Below are 22090 nucleotides of genomic sequence, written 5' to 3' on the forward strand. Positions count from 1 at the left end.
GTTATAAATACACACCCCAAAAGGCGTGTCAGGCTCTGAGTGGCGGGATTCACAGTACAAACTGGTGTTTCAAAACACAACAGTGAGGCTCTTGGGTGAGAAAACACGCTCCCAGGTGTTTGGGCCAGGAATGCCATCAGGAGGGGGAACCACCGTTCTTGGCACCAAGCCTTACCTGGGAAGCCCGAGAGTCACCTTAGGGAGACGAGAATGTGGCCGTTTCATGAAAACTTAGAAGTAGCCAGAGTAGGAGGGAGAAAACTAGGAGACTCAGGTGTACTAGACACCAACGGGCAAGTTTCAAGGAAGGAGGGGCGGTGAGCCGTGTCGCATGCCTTCAAGGTCAAGATAAGATCTGAAAGAGTACTTTGGATTGAACTACAAGGAAGTCCTTGGTGACCTTGCCTGGTAGTGGCAGAGGAGTGGTGGGGACAGAAGCCAGACCGCCCCAGGTTATAGAGTGAATGGGAGGTGAGAAAGTGGAGATAGCAAGGGTAGACAACTTGCCAGAAGTGTGAAAACAAGTGGCAGGAAAGAGATAGGGTGATTGGAAGGTGACATGAGATTGAGGGAAGGTTGGGATTTTTTTATTGTTGTTTATAAGATAAGGCTATTTGAACATGCCTAAATGTTGATAGGAAGGAGAAGGAGGTTGAAGACAGATAAAACTAGCCTTGTAAAACAGGTGGTCAGGTGGTCCGAAAGCATCTCTTGTTACAAAAGAATAGGAAGTAATGCCACCTGCTGAGAGTGAGGGAGCAGATTTGGAAAGGCAGGAAGTCTGATTGGGTCATTATGGAGAAGGGGATAGTGCTTGCTGGGCAGAATTCAAAGACCTATTGCAGTTGGACCATCTATGAGAAAGAATGCCACCCAGCAAAGTCATGCCCCAGCAGTGCTCAGCGGCCCCTGTGTAGACCTGGAGAAAGCAGAACCGTTGGATTAATCCAGAGTTGAAGGTTTTTTTCCAGGAGGTGGGACAGAGGGACAATGTGGCTGATGTGATGGACCATGGAGACAAAGCTCAAGAGATAAGGTGGTGAAGACAGGCCACTGATGGGAGAAGAAACAGGCCGGGGTCCAGAGCCCATGCTGTTCAAGACAGTAGCCAATAACCACATGTCACATGTTCCATTTCAGCTTGAATGAGTTAAAATTCAATAAAATGTAAAGCTAAGTTCCTCCATTGCCCCTGACTTGGACAGCGCCAGTAAAGAACTTTTCCATTGGGACGTCCCTGGTGGTCCAGAGGTTAAGACTCCGTGCTTCCAATGCAGGGGGCATAGGTTCAATCCCTGGTCAGGGAACTAATATCCCATGTGCTGTGTGGACAAAAAAGAAATTTTTAATTAAAAAAAAAAAAAGATCATTTCCATCATCAGAGAAAGTTCTGTTAGAGCTGGTCTAGAGGGTCAGAAAGATAGAAGTGATGAGGTGGGAATAACTGAGGAGACCATGGTCCCAAACTGGATGCCTGCACCAAGGATTCCAGAGGTGGTACAAAGCTGAGCTGTGGGTGATGACAAGCCCCACCAAGGGCAAGAGGGGGGTTTCTGCTGGGAAGCAGAGGGGGAGGTGTCTGAAGATGGGGAGGTTGACCAGATGGCCCGCCCACCGGGGATAAAAGATCCTCGGGACCAGCATCCGGGCTTGCTGACCCAGATGCTGATCTTGAAACCGAGCAGCACCCTGTGGGGCTCCTGGGCACGAGAGCCTTTCTGTCCAGCCTCCGTGACCTCTGAGTTCCAAAGGGTAGGTTCAAACAGTTGCTAATCAGGGAAGGGAGGGGATGCAGAGACAAGGGGGGTAGCAGTCAAGAAAAAATAGTGCAGCCTTGGGACAGGTTCCTGGGTTCGCCTCAAGGGATACACATAACAATATCTTCGCTCTTTTGCAGAACTAAACCCCCAACAAATGGAAGATGCTAACACTTGATGAAGCATTCTTCAGAGATCAGATCACCTGAGGCCGGATTAAAGGAATACAGGCCCTGCACAGAGCCTGATGCTTATCAGCAACCCCGCCCTTGAACCATTGCTGTAAAACTCCTCACCATATTCCCCCGGTTGGGACACACAGTTTTTGAAGGGCACGAACCCGCTATGTCCCCCTTTGCCTGGCAAAGCAATAAAGCTATTCTTTTCTACTTCACCCAGAACTCTTGTCTCTGAGATTCGATTCGGCACCGGTGCACAGAGGCCGAGCTTTCGGCATCAACCTCTTCAAAGAAAGAGAAGAGTGACCTCAATGGGGAGGAGATGGCATGGATGAGATGTGGATGGGGGGACAACTGTGTGGTTCTGGCCTTAAAGGAGCAGGGGTTGCTGTCGTTCTCCTGAAGATGGAAAGAATCATGGGGATTGAAGAGGAAAACAGCTCCCCCTGCCTGGGCACTGGGTGTGTGTGGTGTGGGTGAAGAACAGCCCCACTGAACAGCGTGAGTGGGGCCTCAGGGGAGGGCCAGGCTTGGGGGTAAGCATGAAGGCGGCAGGGGGATTGGGGACAACCAGTGAACAGGGTGAGGATGCAGGGGAGGGAACATCCCATAATGGGGGGGTCACCAGATGGCACAGGCTAATGGTTTGCAAGGAAGGAGGACAGGAAGAGAGTCAGGGCTTTGGAGAAATGAGATGACCTGAGGGACCTTCACCTTGGGCATGACTGAGGGTTTTACTTTTGAAGTCAAACATTTATATAATGCTTGCTGTGTGCCAAGCCCTCTTCTGAGCACTTTGTCAGTCATGAGCTCATAATCTCTGTAAAAACCTTATGAGATAGGGATATTATTAGCTCCATTTTACAGAGGAGGAAACTGAGACTCAGGAAAGTAATTTGCTGAAGCTCATATCACTGATGAGAAGAGCAGAGATTTGAACTGAAATGGTCTGGTTCCAGTGTTTGGAGCTCTTAGTCAGCACCTGTGGGCAAGACGGGCTTGGCTGACGTTATCTGATACAAATGGGTCTCAGCCATCTCTAGACAGGAGAGGGGATCCAGGTCTACCAGAAGTATGAGCTGTGACCTGGCTTGACTGTGCTTCTGAGCACACCTGGTCCAGTTAAGAGAACACACGTTAAATGAAGTGGTTCCCAGGACTTCCAACATAGACTGGAAATAGTAGCAGCAGAGGAAATTGATGCAGGCACCTGGCCTCCCCAGAAGGTTCAATGGAGTCTGGATTGATTGTGTTACTTTCGGAAACAGAAAGAACTTGACTTCGACAAACCTTGATTCCAATTCACAACTTAACTGTGTGACCCTGAGCAAGTTGCTTCAGCCATCGAGGAGGAAACCCATCAGGTTTCTCACGGTGAAATGGGGGTCATCACACTTACCTCATAGGCTTGACAGGGTGATTAGAAAGATGCACCTGTAAAAAGAAAGAAGCTGGCAGAGTAGATGCTCAATGTATGATGGTTGAGGGTGTTTGGGATTTTTTTGGTGTTTTACTACTCCTAATCCTCAGATCTCTCACCCTGGAAGAGTTTAGGGGCCTTCTCTCATTTCGAGGTTTTGAGAGCCCAGCTCCCCTGATCAGTCTCATGGAGATTGCTCAAGGGATCCCAGGTTCCTCGATAGGAATGTCAGGAGATGTGACTGTTCTGGAAAGGGTTTTAGAGCACGTAAGAGCAAGCGGGTATAGTGTGTAGGTTTCCCGGGGGGTTTGTCCGTTGCATCAGTGCTGTTTATCTGCATCTTCGCTCAGGCCCTCCCCTGTTGCCGGCTTCTTGGCTGAGGATTCCAGAGTTGGGCAGAGAAACCCATACAAACCCCAAATTCGCAAATCCTTTAATCTACCAGAGCTCTTTGAAGGGGTGAAAAATGCCTGTGGATAAGGGGAACCAGCAGATGTAATTTATTTTCATTTGCACAAAGCTTTTGACAAGGTCCCACCCTGAACACTATTACAATAAAGAAAATGGGTCACCTTCCAGGGAAGCTTTGTCATGGGTGGAAGACTGGCCTTGGAGGAAGGAAACAAAGGGTACAAATAAAAGGATGATTCTCTGGGCGGGGAAAATCGTGGGGGACTTCTGAGCGCAGAGTTGGGGCTTGGCTCACTGAACATTTACACAAAATCTGAAGGAGGGGGTCCCCTCACTGAAACCAGCAAATGTAGAGGTGGGCCTGGAGTGACATCAGGAGGAAGAGGGTGAATTGCAGGATCTCTAGAAGTTGTGCAAATTGTTCGTGGGACACAGACAGGTTTAGCAGAAGGTGATGTATTGGGGGAGAAATAATTTGAAATACTCTTCTAGGGTGAAAGGTTATCAAGTACAATTGAAAAAATACTATTTTAGGACTCAAATACAAACTCTTTCCTTAAGACAGTTTCTCCGCAGAGGTGCTGTTGGCATTTGGGGCAGAATAGTCATTCAGCATCCCTGACTCCTGTCCACTAAATGCCACTCGGTCACATGCCACACACCCCCCCCACACACACACACACATCATTGTGACAAATGAAAAATGGCTCCTTTCATTTACAAATTCCTCCTACAAGAGGCCCCACCCCAACACCATCCTAATCCACTTGAAACTTAGCTCAATGTCTTACTAAGGCCAAAAAGTAAGAAAATTGGCAATACGAACAGGATGCATTTGAGTTTAGTATCTTCTGGGAAGTTCTGGTCATCACATCTCAAAATGCTTGTGGAGGTGGTGATAAGAGCTAGGAACACAAATAAAGCAAAGGAGGCGACAGAGTGCCAGGAGGGGAGGTGGATTTTAGACAAGGTTCTTGGGGGTGGGAGACTCTCTGAGAAGGATCCAGCAGAGCAGAGTTAAGTGATGAAGGGAGCTTTGGGGATATGGTGGGGGGACAGGGGGACCGTGTGTTCCAGGGAAAGGAAACAGCAAGTGCAAAGATCCTGAGGCAGAGCTTGACTTGTGTAAGGAACGGGAGGAAGGTCAGTTTGGTGGGGGCTTGGTGAGTGAGATGGGGAGTGGTGGGAGGTAAGGTCAGAGAGGTCAGTACAGGCCAGAGTACGCAGAGCCTTGTAGACTTTGATAAGGAATCTGAACTCTTAGTGATGAATTCTGGGTACCTCCAAGGCCTTGGAGGCTTTTCCTGTGGCTGTTAATATCATATTGTTTCCCTGACGAATCCATGAGCTTCTTGAGACAGGAACTGTGTCTTTTCCCTTTGAATCCCCAGTGTTTAACAGACCGCCTGGCACAGAATAGGAGTGCACTACAGATTCATTAAAATTAATCAAAGCACAAAATTATGGAAAATTGATGTGACCAACTACAGTAGGCTGAAAAATGTTCCCCACCCTCCAAGATATCTATGTCTTAATTCCTGGAACATTTGAGTGTTACCTTATATGGCAAAAAGGGGTCTTTGCAGATGTGATTAAGGTAAGGCTCTTGAGATGGGAAGATCATGGTGGATTATCTGGGTGGGCCCTAAATGCCATCACGTGTCCTTATAAGAGGGAGGGAAAGGGAGATCCGAAACGATAGAAGAGGGAAGGCCATGTGAAGACAGAGGCAGAAATTTGAGTGATGTGGCCATAAGCCAAGGAATATTGGCAGCGACCAGGAGCTGAAAGAAGCAAGGAACTGATTCTCCTCCAGAGCCTCTGGAGAAAGCACAGCCCTTGATTTTAATCCAGTGATACTGATTTCAAATTTCTGGCCTCCAGAACTGTGAGAGAATAAATTTCTGTTGTTTTAAGCCACCAAAGTTCATGGGAATTTGGTACAGTGGCCATAGGAACTAATACACCACTAAATCCTAGAAATGCCAGGATTCAGCGGGTCTCCTGCAAATCTTAAAAGGCGAGCTTGGGTTAAATGAAAGGAACAAAAAGAGGGAGCGCTAACACTGTGGTTCTGAAACGTTCCTGAAGTCTTCCTTTGGGTCTTCTTCCCGTGGGCTGTGTGACCACATCGCCCTGTTCTTTACTGCCCACAAGGCTGAGTTCAGTGCCTCCAACATAAGCTTGCCAGGTGCTTGCCGTTTGTATTCAGGTAGCATAAACCCCCCTTTCTGGAGGCCAGGGTTGCAGCATCCCTTTACGATTCAGAACGCAGTCCAGAAGCAAGTTAATAGCCTCCCGGGCCTTTGAGAGAAGAGTTGCCATGATATCCGGGGATTTCAGTCTGCAGGGAAGCCAGAGTTCTTCACTTAGAAGTGTTTATGAGGTCAGGCATCTTCTGTTCTTCCAGGGTCACAGAGAGCCACAGACCAGGATCCTAGGGGAATGGGTGACTGGGGGACACTGACACGCTGAGAAGTGACAGCTGACAGTAGAATTCATCCCAGCCACCACCCAGGGGTCAGGGCAGGTCTTGCAACCACCCAACTTACCAAGGGCATTACTGTCTGAGAGCCCAGTGGAGTTAGGAAAGTGTGGGAGCAGCTCTTAGAGAGCATCCATCCGGTGCTCCCCTGTTTACCAGTAAGGAGACTGAGGCAGGGAGGCTGAGTGAATTGCCCAGGAGCCGATACTCCAAAAGACGTCTTCTGAATGACTCCTCGGAATGGACTGTGGGTCACCCCTTCAACGACACCTACGGAACACCTGCTATATTCAGTTCTGCTAAATTAGGTGGGGGAAAAAATCATGATTTTGTTTTGTTTGTTTTTTGGCTGCGCCGCGCACATGGGATATTAGTTCCCCAATCAGGGATGGAACTGGCGCCCCCTGCACTGGAAGCACAGAGTCTTAATCACTGGACCACCAGGGAAGTGCCAAAAAAGTCATGATTTTGGAGGGGGAAATGATTACCAAAAAAAGTTTCTATGCTTCAAGGAGTAAGCTTCTGTCATCTGCAAAAAATCAATTATGTGGAACACCTTGTTTTCCCCAAATGTCAGTAAAATGAGGTATTACTGGTCTACACGTCACACAGGGAGAAAACTTAGGGGACTAATACCAAGAGGCAGTGCAGGATGAAAACAGACATGGACCATTGATTCCAAACAGATTGAGTAAGTGCATGGATTATTGAACTAAAATAAGGTATTAAAGGAAAGTAGGAGTGGCGGGGGAAGGAGGCGACCTCTCCTCCACCGATGCTACCATCAGGCAGGGAGTACCACCATGTTAGCCCCCAGAATGATGCCAGAAACTACGCACAAGGCTGGATGGACATGACCTAGCCTAGGGAGCTACCTCCTTGCCTCTGGCTGAGCACCTGGCTTCTGAGGCCTCCCAGGGATCCCAGGTCCCTAGACCTGTCTGCCAGGAGCTGCTTGGGTAGGCGGTAGGGTGGTGCAGGCTTGGATTGTGCTCCAGGCATACACACTTCCTGACCTTCACACCTCTGTGACAGTGGTTGCTAGGGACTGAATGGTTGTGTCCCTCCCCCCAAATTCATTTGAAGCCCTAATCCCCAATGTGATAGTATTTGGAGGTGGGGCCTTTGGGAGGTAATTAGGTCATGAAGATGGAGCTCTCATGATAGGATTAGTGTCCTTATAAAAGAGACATGGGACTTCCCTGGTGGTCCAGTGGTCAGGAATCCACCTGCCAATGCAGGGGACACGGGTTTGATCCCTGGTCCGGGAGGATCCCACATGCCACGGAGCAACTAAGCCCATGCGCCAAAACTACTGAGCCTGTGCTCTAGAGCCTGTGAGCCACAACTACTGAGTCCGAGTGCCACAACTACTGAAGCCCGTGGGCCTAGAGCCCGTGCTCCACAACAAGAGAAGCCACCGCAATGAGAAGCCTGTGCACGGCAGGCACCGAAGAGCAGCCCCCGAGAAAGCCTGTGTGCAGCAACGAAGTCCCAACACAGCCAAAAAATAAATAAATAATTTTTTAAAAAAAGAGACATGAAACTAATATAATATGACATGTCAATTATATCTAAATTTTTAAAATTAAATTTAATTACAAAATTATTTTTAAAGAGACATGAGAAACATGACCTGTCTCTCCACCATGTGAGGACACAGCAAGAAGGCTGCCATCTGCAAACCAAGAGAGCCCTCACCAGTAACCAAATTGGCCGGCACCTTGATCTTGGACTTCCCAGCCTCCAGAACTGGGAGAAATGAACATTTGTTGCTCTAGCCACCCAGTCTATGTTGTTCTGTTTATAGCAGCCTGAACTGACAGTGGGCAAGTAATTTCACCCCTCTGAGCATTGACTTCCTCTTCTGAAAAATGTGGATGGTAAAATTATTTGTCCCTTTCCTCCCTTCCTTCCTTCCTTCCTTCCTTCTTCCTTCCTTCCATCTCTTCCATAGATATCAAAGCATATACAAAAGACCCTGAAGTGTCCAAAGCCCTAAACAAATATAATTTTAATAAAATCCTGTGGAACCAGTTAACCCAGCGCCTCTACCATCACCATGGTTATGACAGGGATGCTACCCTCCTGAGAGGATGACAAACTGCCCCGGGCAACAGAAGCTCATGTACAGGACGGTGACAACTAGCACTACAGAAAGACCGGACTTTGGTGTTAATACACATCAATAATCCTTTCCTAATTATCAATTAATATTCATAATAAGTCAACAAGCATGAATAACAAGTATCAATAAAAAGTATCCACTTCAGCTTGGGGTCAAGGTAGATCCCTCAAGAGTGGAGTCTCTTAACAGCAACCACAGTCGTAATCACAACCATAATCACAGTCACAGCCATAATCACAACCACAGCCATCGTCACGACCACAATCATAATCACGATCAGGATGGCAGCTCACATTTACAGAACCCTGTGCTCGCTGCCAGGCCTGGCCTGGGAACTGGTCTGCTGGGTCTCAGCCAGGGAGCTTGTTGAGGCGATGGTGGTGGTGGAGAGGCTAGAAGGGAAATTGTGAGAAGTTTCTCTTCTTGGGGAAGATGGGGGAGGGAGGGAAAGGCAGACTGTAGGCCCCACGACTGGGGGTAACATCTTTCTTGCTTACTACTATTTGCCCAACACCTAGCACAGAGCTTGGCACGTAGTAGACACTCAAGAAATGTTTGCTAAATGAACACCGAGGGGCCCAGACAGGGCGTCCCTGGAGAAGGAGCGGAGACATCTTGGTGTCCAGGAGCATATCTGGACCTGAGGTCAGAGGATCGAATTCTCTCTCCATGAGCCTTTGATTCCCAGTGACTCTCCACCCACATGAAGAACATTCACACTGCAGGTCACGTTGGCCTTGCTCAAGAACTCAGATGATCCTGGCATCATCGACATACCCTAACCTGTGACACACACACACACACACACACACACACACACACACACACACACACCATGTCTCCTGGCTGCAGAGTGGGAGCCAGGCCTCTGCAGCGGGAGCCAAGAACCCTCCCTGGGCTGGGTGCCCTCACCCTGGATCCAAAGGGCTCAGGAGGCGCTGCCTTCTGCCTGGGCCCCCTCGGCTAGGATCTGATTTTCTCATCATCTGGATAGTTTCAGCAACTCGCAGCACAGGGATGAACCAGCCTGACCTTTCTGGAGGTTTGTTTAAAGCAGAACAATGTTTGTCTTGTCCAAACACTATGAATTACTCCAGAGAATCCTGACCAGTTTTACAATCCGCAGCTACAAACGGCTTACATAAATAGGGACCCGTCCCCTCCCCGGCCCCGCTCTGTTCCTAACAGCTTCTCCCCCGCTCCCCCCCCCCACCACTTTCTTCCACTCTTCCAGGCCTTCCCCCTGCGCCCCTTCGCACCTTCTCTCCTCTGAGCCCCGGCCTGGTGAAGGGCAGGTGTCGGCTGTTCTGGGCTACGGCTCGCACCTGGGTTATTGCTGGCACAGCTGCGGACGGCTCAGGGCGGGCTGCTCTGGCCCTGGCGTGGGCCGGGTTTGCCTGGCCAAGGGGGGCCTCTGGGCACATTTGTACTGTCTGTGTGGGGCCTGCCGTGCACAGAGTTGGGTCCAGCTGTGAAAGCGTGTTGGTAAGAGGAGCCCCCTAGGATTGGGGGTCCAATGCCCAGTCAGCCCGCGGCCCACTTGGGCCATTCCTCGTCTGGCGGGGTGCTCAGCCCCCCCGCAGCTGAGGCCGCATAGGCTGCACATTCAGGGGATCCCGAGGCATCTCCTAGAGGTACAGCCCACCCACTACTGGCCTCCAGTGGGGGTGGGAGACAGTAAAGGCTGTTCTGCCCATCAAATATGAGCCACAGAAAGCAGGGGGGGCTGTGGTCCTGGGAGGGGAAGAGCTGCTGAGGAAAGAGCCCAGTTTGGGCTGGATTTCCCTAAATATGGTTTCTATCCCACCGGCGTGGAAAGGCTTTGGGAAGCTTGTGGAAAATGTAGATTTCTGGGCCCCTCCCCAGGCCTACAGAAGCTTGGGGGTGGGGATGGGGGAGCTGCCGATCAGGGTTTGAGATTCACTTCTCTGCATGAAAACCCTCACCAGTTCGAGTCCTCTGACTGACCAGCTGGATGACACCTGCCAGCCACTTTGGGTCTCAGTATCCCCATCTGTACAATGGCCCGAGAATCTTTGAAAGGCCCCTTCCAGCTCTTAGAATGTGTGGTTTCAAGGAGAGTTGGCTACCAGAACCCAGAAGCAGCAAATGTGGGAGCAGCCCGAGAAAAAATCGAGGGAGTCCTTAAACTCTGAGGAGAGGTGTTGGTGAATACTCGGGGAGTGCCCGGGGAGTGTGCTGCTGGTGGGCTGTGAGTGGTGTGTGGAATCCTTCCACCGAGGGCCCTACACTTGGAGCCAAGTGTGATCTCATTTCATCCTTGCTTTGCAGACAAGGAAACTGAGACTCAGAAGGGAGGAGGGACTGCTCAGAAGTTGGTGAGCGGCTGGGATTCGATCCCAGACACACCCTGGGACACCCATCTGGCCATTCCAGAAACGTCTCTTCCCGCCTTGTTGTTCCAGCCTCTCAACCCCGCTGAGGTTGGCCCTTAGGGCCAGAGCTCCTTCTCTTCCCCCGACGGGAGGGTCCCACTGGGCGGAAGGGCCCAGGGCCAAATCGGCCCCGCGAGCTGGACGCGCGATGAGCCCCCCACCGCAGGAAAATCAAGCGCTGGGAGCTTCACCCTGGAGAGAGCCAAGTCCACCCTGCCCACCCCGAGGCTCCGCAGCCGGGCTGGGGGCGCCGTCGGGGCGCCGTCGTCGCGGTTAGGGCTGCGTCTGCAGCGCACGATCCTCCTTCGCCGGAGGGAAGGGGGCGCCGCCAGGGGGAGGCCCCAGCTTTCAGAGCTCGCAGACGTTTGTGCCCAACATTCTCCGGGGCGACTCGAGGTCAGAGGATAAAGCCGCCGTCACCCGCTCAGCGGATGCTCCGGGGCAGACCCTAGGGTCCCATTAGGAGTGGCAAGCTGGAGACGGCGGAGGGCTGTTGTCGCGGGGAACCCGGAATCAAACGTCTGGTGAGGGTCAGGACTGCACCAGCGGGCCCTGTCTCCACGATCTCGGCTTGTGCACTGGATTCCATTTGCAATTTGGGATCCAGAAGCTTGCTGTGTGACCTCAGGCAGCCGCGGACGGCTCTGGGCCGCGGGTCCTCTTTTGCGAACCTCGGGGTTTGGGACGGACGCTCGCCCAGCTCAGCTCCAACGTCCGCGCCTCGGATTAGCTGCGCCTCCTTCTAGTTTAGCATTTGATTTTCTAATCAAGCTCTTTGTCCCCTGCGGCCTTAACCCGAACCCCCTGCTTCCCCGTTTCCCCTAGGGCCCCGCCTGGGTCTCGCTCTCGCTCGACTTTCCCGTCGAAGGCAGTCGAGTGAGTGATTCCCGGGAGCCGAGGCCGAGGCCGGCGGGTCCGCGGCGCGGGCCGGGCTGTATGGAAATGGCCAGAGGAGCCGGCGGGCGCGGCGGCGATTTATTCAGGGAGTGACAGCCCCTTTGAGCGCTCAGCGAATGGCATTTTCTGTCTGTGAAAGCCTTTCTTCCCACCTCTGTTCAGATTAGCCCGGGGGATGAATGCGCCCATTATCCAGCCCGCTGACCATTCTGAAACGCCAAATTAATTACTAAGCACTGAATCAGGCGCCGGGACCGGGGCACCGGGAGGTGTGAAAATAGCGAGCGACTGGAGCTGGGGAAGGCGAGGGGCGCAGCGCCGAGAGGCCGGGCGGGGTGGCCCGGGGCGCGGGCGCGGCGGGGCCGGGGAGGGCTTGGCCGGCCGCCGAGCGCGACCTGCCGGCGTGACCGGGCGCGACCGCGGGGCGAGCGGGCTGCCGGGGGCCCGGGCGTGCGGCAAGGCGCGGAGCGGGGGTGGCGGCTCCAGCGGGCTGGGCTCGCCCGGGGCGCGGCCGGAGCGCGCCAAGTGAGCGGGTCGCGGGGCCGAGGCTGGAACGTGCGCCGCGCGCCGGTAACTCCCCGGAATCATCGCCAGGGACGGCCGCCCCCAGACGGCCCCGGCCCGCGGCCGCCCCTCCGTCCCCTACCAGGCGCTCGCCGCTCCAGCTGCCCTCCGAGGCCTTCAAACAACTTGGGCGCCGCCCGGCCACCCTGGCCCCGGCCGAAGCTTCCCGAGCGCGGGGTCCCGGGCCACCCCACCGGGCCCCGATTCCGGCTCGGCGGACCGCACTTACCTCCCGAGGCGCCGGGCGGGAGAGGGAGGCGAGCTCTCGGCGGCTCCAGCTGGAGTGCGCTGGGCGCGGAGAGCGCGCGCCTTTAAGACTCTTCCCCGAGACTCCGCCAGGTGGTGTCAAGCCGGCCGGACCCTCGCGGCTCCTCACCCCCGCGGCCACCCTGCTCCCCAGCCCGCCCCGGGCAGAACCCAGCCGCTCGCTCCCACTCGCCGCCCCGCCGCGCCCGCTCCAGCGGAGAACAGGATGGGTGTGATTTGGGACACAAGGGTGCTCCAGAGGAAGGCACCCATCCTACCCACTCCAGCTTTGGTAGATGGAGGAATCTCTCTTTGGCCGGGTGCTGAGGGTGGGGGAGGGAGAAGCGAGGACTGAGAAGTCTTGTCCGAGGACTTCCGATTCGGTCCCCGCTGTCATCACGCCAGGACGCGCCTTAAGTCCCCGCGAAACTGGTCCTCTCGCCCTTGATCCAAGATGGCGAGTGACACGCCTCCCCCAGTCACCTCTGAAATGACTGAAGCGATAAAATAGAGAACTGTCGCCACTTAAAACTAGGGAAATGTGATATTCACACTCCTGAAACAAAAGTTTAAGAGGACCCGAGGGAAGGTTGAAGGAACTCCACTTTCAGCAGGCGAGAAGCTGGGGTCGGCCCGGGACGCGCAGAGGGTAACCCTCTCTCCCGGTGCCTCCTCCGAGCTCAGGGGGGCGAGTTCACGCATGCGGCCGGCACCTGGGGACCCTCCGCCGACCTCACCGCCGCTGCAGGGCACACGTTTGCAGGCATGAACTGCGATTCTAGCTTCAGGCCATTATTAAAATTTTACATCATGTGTCTTCTCTTTCAAAAATTATTTTTTGACATTTGTTGAGATTTCAAACTGCATTAATAGTTAACTCAGGTTTTCTGTCTTCGTTATTTTATGTAAACGTCTTCCTCATTCCTAAGTTGCTTATTTTGATTAATTTCTCACACAACTGAAACCTACTTTGAGTAACACTTTCGGGAAGGGCATGTGGGCGGTGGCCTTTTTGAGTCTCTGCATGTCAACAAATGTCTCTTTGTTAACTTCTACAGACACTAGTCATATATAAGATCCTATAGGATATAGGATCCATAATCTCTTTACACTTACGACTCTGCAAGATAGGGATATTTTTAGCATAAAACAAGGAAGCAAGTGGAAAGTACTTTGATCTCCTTGGTCCATGTCTAGCGGATCCATGAAGTGATTCTTTGTGACTATTAGCTATTGATTCATCATCTTCTGATTTTTATAGTTGCAGAAATTTCTCCTAGGTTTTAGAGAATAACATCATTCAGAGCCTTTCATCTTTGGGGGGCCAGCTGGCTTTAGTTTACTTTCTTAAAAGAAAAAAAAATATGGGGTGTATTACTGCCTTCTTTACTAATTGTGCCCTAGGGTTAGTCCCTTCTCTCTTCACATTCACTGTTTCACCTGTAAAATGAACAAATTGGGCTACATGATTGCTGTGGTCCCACCCAGCTTCAACGACCTGGGAGCCTAAAAAGCAATGGCCCCACCACAGTGAGCTACCACTTCACACCAACTAGGATGCTATAAAAGACAAGACAGATAATGACAAGTGTGGGCAAGGATGTGGAGAAACTGGAACCCTCATGCATTCCTGGTGGGAATGGGAAAAAATGGTGCAGCCATTGGAAAAGTCTGGCAGTTCCTCAAAAGGTTAAACAGACAGTTACCATAGGATCCAGCAATTCAACTCCCAGGTATATACTCAAGAGAAATGAAAACATATGTCCACACAAAAACCTGTACACAAATATTCATAGTAGCATTATTCACAGTAGCCCCAAAGTGGAAACAATCCAAATGTTCATCAACTGATGAATGGACAAATAAAGTGTGGCATATCCATATAATACAATATTATTCAGCCATAAAAAGAATGAAGTACTAATACATGCGACAACATGGATGAACCTTGAAGACAGTATGCCAAATGAAAGAAATGTCACCAAAGGTGACATGTTATATGGTTCCATTTACTATGAAATGTCTAGAATAGGCAAATCCATAGAGGCAGAAAATAGATTTGTGATTGCCTGGGGCTGGGGGTTGGGGGGAGTGCTAATGGGAGTGGGCTTTCTTTTGGGGATAAAAATTGATTGTGGTGATGGTTACACAACTCTGTGAATACACTAAAAGCATTGCATTGTACACTTTAAATGGATGAATTGTATGGTATGTGAATTGTATCTCAATACAGATGTTATATTACAAAATACTTACCGTGTCTGTGTTCTCATGAAGCTTACAGTATAATTGGGGGATTCAGAGCCCTACAATCTGCCCAAGGAATGAAGCACCCTCTTCACACTTACGCACCAAGATTTCCATGGCCCATACAAAGGCAAGACTTTTCTGGATCTGTCCTAAGACAGGTATTAACTTTCTATCCTTCTTCCTCTCTTTTGGAAATCCTCCAAATGGCTGCAGGTAGCCCTGGAGACTCAGTAGTCCGACTCTCAGATTAGGGTCTCCCAAGAGAGCAGCCACTTGCAAGGCCATAGCACAGTTATTAAGAGTATCAACTGTAGGGCTTCCCTGGTGGTGCAGTGGTTAAGAATCTGCCTGCCAATGCAGGGGACACGGGTTCGAGCCCTGGTCCTGGAAGATCCCACATGCTGCGGAGCAACAAAGCCCGTGCGCCACAACTACTGAGCCCACGTGCCTAGAGCCCATGCTCCACAACTACAAGAGAAGCCTGCACACCGCAACGAAGAGTAGCCCCCGCTCACTGCAGCTAGAGAAAGCCCGCAAGCATCAACGAAGACCTAATGCAGCCAAAAATAAATTAAAAAAAAAAAAAGGTAGCAACTGTAGAGCCAGGCCTCCAGGGTTCAAATCCCAGCCCTGCCTCTTGCTAGCTACCCGACATAGTCAAGTCACTTACCTTCCCTGTTCCTCAGTTTCTCCCTGTGCACAATGGGGATAACAGTGCCTATTTCATAAGGATTATGTCAGGATTAAATGAGTTAATATATGTAAAATGATAGCACGTGGTAGGCTATCATAAGTGTTAGCTGATGATACTACTGGGGTATTATTGTTATCCATCGGCAGGTTCAAGCACAGACCTGCTACTTTCCTATGCCCCACTAGGTGGCGCAATCGCACCACTTCGGACAACGAAAGTGGCGCCCCGCCCCCCCCACCCCCCAACCGGGTCCCTTGCACGGTTAACTCTGGACTTTGATAAACCATGCAAGGAGAGCTGCGGTTGCGGTTCCATCTGTGAACTATATATAGTAATGTCACCAAGAGTGCGGCAAATTTCTCTAATCGGTGCCACTCACTGGAAAAAAGTTCTCTCCAATCCAGAGAAACCAGCGCATGTGTACAAATAAAATGCATGGTCTGGGTAAAACGTTAGATCCATACCAGCTCAGGTGCTGCCATCCAGCCAAGGCGGTGAGGCCCGTGTGTGTTTTCCCACAGTATCCTCCTCCTTTTTATTACACATATCTGGTAACAGTCCCCCTTATCATCCTGAAATGAAATCTCTAGACAATACAAATAACACACATAATTTCTCCACTGTGTCAATACCATGCCCTGATGCTAATATAAGGAAGAAAGAAAAAGAAAGTCAGGTAGAGTCAAATAACTGCATTTCGATAGGCAAATGCTCTGAATAGAATTACCAAGAAGACCCCGGGAACAAATGGTCCCTGATAGGGGTGTATTGCTCTGGTGGTTCAAACACCTTGAGTGGCGTTGCCCTGGGCAACGTGATTTTCCAAAGTGGTCAGCAGTTGTGGGTCAAGTTGCCTTCCTGGAAATGTTAGTGTGTGTTAAAATTGTGAATCAAGACAAAACAAAACAAATCCTTTGCGTTCACAGACAAAATAAAATTAGGCTCGGGGCACAGATGGTTTTTCGTCTTTATGAACGCCCAGTGGGACATTTAAAAGTTGTACGGGCAGTTGTGTTGCGATTGTCCCCAGCGTGCAGTGCAGATGTCTGCACCTCTGGTTTCTGACTACTAAACAGTAGTAGTGTCCCCCATCACTGTGACAGCCAAAACCACTTCACCACAAATTTTCAATTGAACAACAGCATCTCCACTGAGAACCACTGGTCCAGGGTCAAAATTGCTTTGGGCATTTCTAGCAAAGCTAGCACTCGATCTGCTTAAGGCTCCACTTGTAAAAGGCATTGGCTTTTCTCTAGTCTACACAAATACACTTGCCTGGGACCAGAGCGGGGACTCGAAGGGGGTTCCAGAGAGAGGGAGGCTATGGGGTGGGGCTGTTTCCTCTGAGTGTCTCCCTTCTTTGTCCAGGAAGAGGAGGCCTGAGGAGGGAGGTTGGTCTCGCCTGCCAATCTCGGGCACAACCCAGTGGTCTGTTTGAGGCTTTTCCTAAAACCCAGCTGGGAAGTAAATCAGCAGAGACATAATCCTGATTTTAGCCACAGGGGCCAGGGCCTCTGAGCAAACCCCTGGCTTATGAGAATTTCCTGCTGTACATTTGCTTGGCATGTCAATCTCAAGCTATTCTTGCTCTGCTTTCTCAGGGATGGGGCCAGCGAGCCCAGGGCTCCTGGGGACAAGATTTTGACATACTGGCATGTACAGGCTTGCTCACTAGCTCCATTAATTATGTCCACCTCCACCTGCTATGGGGCATTTTCCGGTCCTTGCATCTGGCCCTTCCTTTCTCTCGGCAGCTATGACACCAGCCCCCGCCTCCCCGCCCCAACTTTCAGCTTGTTTGTCTCAAGAGGCAGGTAAGACATGACCCAATCCCCCTGCTGGTATTCCTGGAATTCAGCTGGTTTAGCAAAGCAAGACTGGATCTCTCCTGAGCAGGGCAGCTGCATCTTTCCGTACACATTCCATCACTCCTGCCGATTGATGTCTCGGGGCCAGCTGGTCATCTACGACACAGGTTTTGACGCCTCAAGAATTCCCTCCCAGACTCTCTGGTCTTAAAAGGGCAGCTGAAGGGCCCAGGAGCCTTCCCGTCATCAAACGAAACTGTCAGAAGCCTGTAACTCTGTGTATTTCTGCTCTGCAGAAAACAGTCCAGATGGCTCCTCACTGAGGGATCCATGCACCTGCAGCCGTAAGCCTACATGGTGTATCCAGTGACCATTTGGTGACCACCTCCTGTATGCCAGGCATTCTGGGTGCAGTGGGAACCTGGCAGACACAGTTCCTGTTCTCCTAAGATGTACAGTCTATGGGGACAAGATAGGCATTCAGTAAACAATAACACAAACAGCTATGTGATTGCAGCTGAGATCAACATTACAAGTAATACAGGAGCCTCGTGAAGGAGTATATCCCAAAGGCTGGGGTGGGACAGGGGACTGGGGACTGGGGCATCACGGAGGAGGTGACATCATGTTGAAACCTAAGGGATGAGAAGGTGTTAGCCAGGTGAAGAGAGCGGGGAAGAGCCTTCCCAGTGGCGGAAACAGCCCAGGTGAAGCCCTGAAGTCAGACAGCAGCTTGGAGTGGTCAGAAAATCATAACAATAGCCAACACTTACGGATCATTCACTATGCGCCCAGCCTGTTCTAAGAACTTTACAGGGATTAGTTCTTCTAATGCCCACAATGCTATGAAATAAGGTATTGTCAGCCCCATTTCACAAAGGAGGACACAGAGGCATAGAGAGGTTAAGTAATTATCCCAAAGTCCCACAGCTACAAAGTGGCAGAGCCAGCATTTAGACTCAGGTCATTTGACTCAGAAAACTGTATCCTTTTTTTCTTTTTTTTAATAGATCTTTATTGGAGTATAATTACTTCACCATACTGTGTTAGTTTCTGTTGCACAACAAAGCGAATCAGCCATGTGCATACATATGTCTCCATAACCCTCCCTCTTGAGCCTCCCTCCCACCCTCCCTATCCCACCCCTCTAGGTCATCGCAAATCACTGAGCCGATCTCCCTGTGCTATGCTGCTGCTTCCCACCAGCCAACTATTTTACATTGGGTAGTATATGTACGTCGATGCTATTCTCACTTCACCCCAGCTTCGCCCTCCCACCCCATGTCATCAAGTCCATTCTCTATGTCTATCTCTTTATTCCTGCCTTGCAAATAGGTTCATCAGTACTATTTTTTTTTTTTTTTTAGATTCCATATATATGTGTTAGCGTATGGTATTTGTTTCTCTCTTTCTGACTTACTTCACTCTGTATGACAGGCTCTAGGTCCATCCACCTCACTACAAATAACTCAATTTCGTTTCTTTTTATGGCTGAGTAATACTCCATTGTATATATGTGCCACATCTACTTTATCCATTCATCTGTCTGTGGACATTTAGGTTGGTTCCATGTCCTGGCTATTGTAAACAGAGCTGCAGTGAACATTGTGGTGCATGTCTCTTTTTGAATTATGGTTTTTCTCAGGGTATATGCCCAGTAGTGGGATTGCTGAGTCATAGGGTAGTTCTATTTTTAGTTTTTTAAGGAACTTCCATACTGTTCTCCATAGTAACTGTATCAATTTACATTCCCACCAACAGTGCAGGAGGGTTCCCTTTTCACCACATCCTTTCCAGCATTTATTGTTTCTAGATTTTTTGATAATGGCCATTCTGACCGGCGTGAGCTGATACCTCATTGTAGTTTTGATTTGCATTTCTCTAATAATTAGTGACACTGAGCATCTTTTCATGTGCCTCTTAGCCACCTGTATGTCTTTCTTGGTGAAATGTCTATTTAGGTCTTCTGCCCATTTTTTAACTGGATTGTTTTTTTGATATTGAGCGCCATGAGCTGTTTGTATATTTTGGAGATTTATCCTTTTTCTGTTGTTTCATTAGCAAATATTTTCTCCCATTCTGAGGGTTGTTTTTTTGTCTTGTTTATGGTTTCCTTTGCTGTGCAAAAGCTTTTAAGTTTAATTAAGTCCTATTTGTTTATTTTTGTTTTTATTTCCGTTACTCTAGGAGGTGGGTCAAAAAAGATCTTGCTGTGGTTTATGTCAAAGTGTTTTTCCTATGTTTTCCTCTAAGAGTTGTATCCTTTTTTAAAAAAAATTAATTTTCCCACAGCTTTATTGAGATATAATTGACATACAACATTGTGTAAGTTTAAGGTGTACAATGTGATGATCTGATACACGTATGTCATGAAATACTTATCACAATAAGGTTAGTTAACACATCCTTCATCTCACACAATTACCGTTTTGTTGCTATTATTGTTGTTGTTATGATGAGAAAATTAAAGCTCTACTCTCCTAACAACTTTCAAGTATACGATAAAGTATTTAGAACTATAGTCACCTTGCCCTACCTTAGATTCCCGGAATACATTTATCATATATTGAAAGTTTGTACCCTTAGACGAAAATCTCCTCATTTCCCCCACCCGTCATATAGTACTTCTATTTCTAATTTTTTGAATACTGTGATGTTGAACATCTTTTCATATACCTATTGGCCATTTATATGTCTTCTCTGGAGAAATGTCTGTTCAAGTCTTCTGCACATTTAAAAAATCTGATTGTTTGTTTATTGCTATTGAGTTGTATGAGTTCCTTGGATATTTTGGACATTAGCCCCTTTAAAGATGGGTGGTTTGCAAATATTTTCTCCCATTTTGTAGGTTGCCCTTTATTTTTGTTGTTGTTGTTGTTTCTTTTGCTGGGCTTTTTAGTTTGATGTAGTCCCACTTGTTGATTTTTGATTTTGGTGTTTATACTTTTAATGTCATATCTAAAAAATCATCCAAAAATTTCCAAAAATCCAAGACTGTTGTCAAGGAGCTTTCCCCTATGTTTTCTTCTAGGAGTTGTATGGTATCAGGTCTTATGTTTAAGTCTTTAATCCGTTTGGAGTTAATTTTTGTGTGTAGTGTAAGATAGGAGTCCAATTTCATTCTTTTGCATGTGAATATCCAGCTTTTCCAGCACTATTATTGAAGAAACTATCCTTTCCTTATTGATTATTCTTGGCTCCCTTGTCAAATAGTAGTTGACCATATGTGTGTGTGCTTATTTCTGAGCTCTCTGTTTCATTCATCCATGTGTCTGTTTTTATGCCAGTACCATACTCTTTTGATTATTATACCTTTGTAATACATTTTGAGATCAGGATGTGTGATGCCTCCAGCTTCATTCTCCTTTCTCAAGATTGCTTTGGCTATTCGGAGTTTTTTGCAGGTCCATAAGAATTTTAGTATTTTTTTTCTATTTCTGTGAAAAATGCCATTGGTATTTTGATAGGGATTGCACTGAATCTATAGATGGCTTTAGGTATTATGGATATTTAAACAATATTAATTTTTCTGATCCGTGAACACAGGGTATCCTTCCATTTATTTGTGTTTTCTTCAATTTCTTTCTTTTCTTGTAGTATCCCTGTCTGGATTTGGTATTAAGGTAATGCTGGCCTCGTAAAATGAGTTTGAGAAGGACTGGCATTAATTCTTCCTTAAATGTTTGGTAGAATTCACCCATGAAGCCATCTGGTCCTAGGTTTTTCTTTGTTGGGAGGTTTTTAATTACTGCTTAAATCTCCTTACTAGTTATTGGTCTGTTCAGATTTTCTACTTCTTCATGATTCAGACTTGGTAGGTTGTATGTTTCTAGAAATTTATTCATGAATTCTAGACTGTCCAATTTGTTCATCATAGTCTCTTATGAGCCTTTGTATTTCTGTAGTATCAACTGTAATGTCTCACCTTTCATTTATAATTTTATTTGAGTCCTCTTTCTTTTTTTCTTGGTGAGTCTAACTAAGCAGTCTTGTTTATCTTTTTAAAAAAACAACTCTTAGTTTTGTTGATCTTTTCTATTGCTTTCCTATTTAGTTTATTTATCTCTACTCTGATTTTTGTTGTCTCCTTCCTTCTGATTACTTTGGGCTTAGTTTGTAAAGTTAGGCTATTTATTTGAGCTTTTATAAAATGTAGGCATTTATCACTATAAACTTCTCTCTTATCACTGCTTTTGCTGCATCCCATCACTTTTGGCATGTTGTGTTTCCATTTTAATTTTTTTTTTTTTTTTTTTTTAATATTTATTTATTTATTTATTTATTTATTTATTTATGGCTGTGTTGGGTCTTCGTTTCTGTGCGAGGGCTTTCTCTAGTTGTGGCAAGTGGGGGCCACTCTTCATCGCGGTGCGCGGGCCTCTCACTATCGTGGCCTCTCTTGTTGCGGAGCACAGGCTCCAGATGCGCAGGCTCAGTAATTGTGGCTCACGGGCCTAGTTGCTCCGCGGCATGTGGGATCTTCCCAGACCAGGGCTCGAACCCGTGTCCCCTGCATTGGCAGGCGGATTCTCAACCACTGCGCCACCAGGGAAGCCCTCCATTTTAATTTGTTTCAAGATATTTTTTATTTCCCTTTTGATTTTATCATGACCCACTGATTGTTCAGGAGTGTGCTGTTTAATTTCCACATATTTGTGAGTTTTCCAGTTTTCTTTCTGTTAGTAATTTCTAGTTTCATACCACTGTAGTTGGAAATGATACTTGGTATGATATCAGTCTTTTAAAATTTGGTTAAGTCTTGTTTTGTAACATAACATCCTGAAGAATGTTTTATGTGTACTTGAGAAGAATTTGCATTCTGCTGCTATTGAATGGAATGTTCTGTATATGACTG

General features: G+C 48.4%; 1 protein-coding gene across 1 annotated transcript in view; it reads right to left on the bottom strand.

Moving 5' to 3' along the window:
* NTN1 (netrin 1) overlaps positions 1-12491 on the bottom strand; it is a 209159-nt gene extending 196668 nt beyond the window's left edge. Inside the window, exon 1 of the mRNA XM_057536808.1 lies at positions 12467-12491. The gene's annotated coding sequence lies outside the window, so the exon portion shown is untranslated. The remainder of the gene's footprint in view (positions 1-12466) is intronic.
* Positions 12492-22090: the final 9599 nt, after the last annotated feature.

Source organism: Balaenoptera acutorostrata, chromosome 20 (genome assembly GCF_949987535.1).
Source record: "Balaenoptera acutorostrata chromosome 20, mBalAcu1.1, whole genome shotgun sequence".
NCBI classification, from domain to species: Eukaryota; Metazoa; Chordata; class Mammalia; order Artiodactyla; family Balaenopteridae; genus Balaenoptera; species Balaenoptera acutorostrata.